Below are 1813 nucleotides of genomic sequence, written 5' to 3' on the forward strand. Positions count from 1 at the left end.
AGGGTGATGGCATTAATTCCTCCCTTTGGATTGGGTAATGGTTGAGAGGGGATTCCAGTGGTGCTTGAAGGTTGGTTACTGGAATTTTGTGCTAAACCAAGTTGTGTCATAAAAGCTTGTAGAGCAGAGGTGAAACCATTCAGACTGGCGTTAATACTGTTCACGATGCTATTTTCCATGGCCAGTTGTCTTTTCTCAAAAGCTTCTAATAATTCTTCATTAAAAGATACAGAAGAATGAGTAAATTGAGAGGTTTGCTGCTGATTATTCGGTGGTCCTTGGTTTTGCCTCAAGTGAAGTGCTCGGTATGGTTGATTTTGCTACCTGTTGTTGTAATTATTCCACCTCTGATTTCCCTGATTATCTCTGCCTCCCCTATTATTGTTATCCCTCCAATTATGGTTTGAATTGTCCTGTCATCCATGGTTATTATTTCCACTTTGATTGGACCCTTGGTTGGGGCGGTCATAGAAGTTGTGAGTGGATGCCACCATGTTGTCTTCTTGTTGGAGCTGCGGGCATTCATCAGTGTAATGGCTGTAATCAGCACAAATTCTGCAAATTCTTTGTGGAGCTAGTTGTTGGTTTTGCTGCGGTTGAGTTTGCTGAGCTTGTTGATTTAACTGCATTTGCTTCAGTAGGTTGGTCATTTCACAGATGCTTCGATTTAGAGCAGCAGTCTCTATGCCAGAAGATACTTCTGGAATGGGCCTTGAACGGCCTTGCTTCTGTCTGTGGTTCCGAGTAGATTCAGCTAAATCACTGATCAATTGCCAAGCTTCATCAGTGGTCTTGTACTTCTTCATAGACCCATTGCTGGCACTTTCCAATGTGGTCTTATCTTGGGGTCTCATACCTTGTGTGACATAGCTGAGTAGCATGATCTTGTCAATCATATGGTGGGGGCATGCTTCCAGAAGATTATTGAAGCGCTCCCAGTATTCAAAGAGAGTCTCATTGTCATCCTGAACAATTGTAGAGATATCCTTCCTCAGTTTATCAGTAACTTTAGATGGGAAGAATTTCTCCAGGAACTCCTTTCTGAGTTTATCCCAGTTGGATACGTTTGCTAGAGGTTGAGTGTAGTACCACTCTCTTACTTTTTCCTCAAGAGAGAACGGAAAAGCTTTCAGCAGAATTGAAGTTTCATCAGCGCCATCACGCCTGACAATAGAACAGGCTGCCTAGAAATCTCTCAAGTGCTTGATAGGCTCTTGAGCAGGTAGGCCATGAAACTTCGGCATCAAATTTAGCAGTGCGGTCTTTATTTCAAAATCCGTAGCTACCGCTGGATGATGCGCTTGAAACGGTTGCAGTGTAAAATCAGGAACTCCTTCCTCCTGAATGGTAATTCTTCTAGCTGCCATGTTTTCTGCACGTAAAACAACCGAATCAGTAGAACGGGGGCTGGTTTCTTCCTCAGATTCACTTTCAGATCCGCCCTCAGAGCGGATTAACCTACGTTGTTCTCGCCTTATTCGTGAAATTGTTCTTTCAATTTTAGGATCGAATATTAGCAAGCGCGGATCAGGAAGTGAACGTGTCATTTGACAGAAGAAACACCCAGCTCATAGTAGCAAAATTAAAGAAAATGCAAATAAATAAATTCTAATTAATAAAATAAGCACACTATTGTAACTCCCCGGCAACGGCGCCAAAAATTGATGGAGTGCAGAAGCTGGTGAATTAAAAATTTATTAAAATGGTTACGTTGCAAGTATAGTTCTTAACTCACCGAAAATCTGCCTATCAATTTAGAAATATGTCACTGAAAGTTTAAATTAAAATTACTGGGAGTTTTAAGTCCCAGGTC

The 1813-nt window shown here is 41.6% G+C and overlaps 1 non-coding gene across 1 annotated transcript; it reads left to right on the plus strand.

The window, feature by feature from the left end:
* Positions 1-890: 890 nt before the first annotated feature.
* LOC127746966 (small nucleolar RNA R71) lies at positions 891-998 on the plus strand. Its single transcript, XR_008008771.1, has one exon. It is a non-coding gene; the product is annotated as a small nucleolar RNA R71 (small nucleolar RNA).
* The last annotated feature ends 815 nt before the right edge of the window (positions 999-1813 follow it).

This window comes from Arachis duranensis, chromosome 4 (assembly GCF_000817695.3).
Source record: "Arachis duranensis cultivar V14167 chromosome 4, aradu.V14167.gnm2.J7QH, whole genome shotgun sequence".
Lineage (NCBI taxonomy): Eukaryota > Viridiplantae > Streptophyta > Magnoliopsida > Fabales > Fabaceae > Arachis > Arachis duranensis.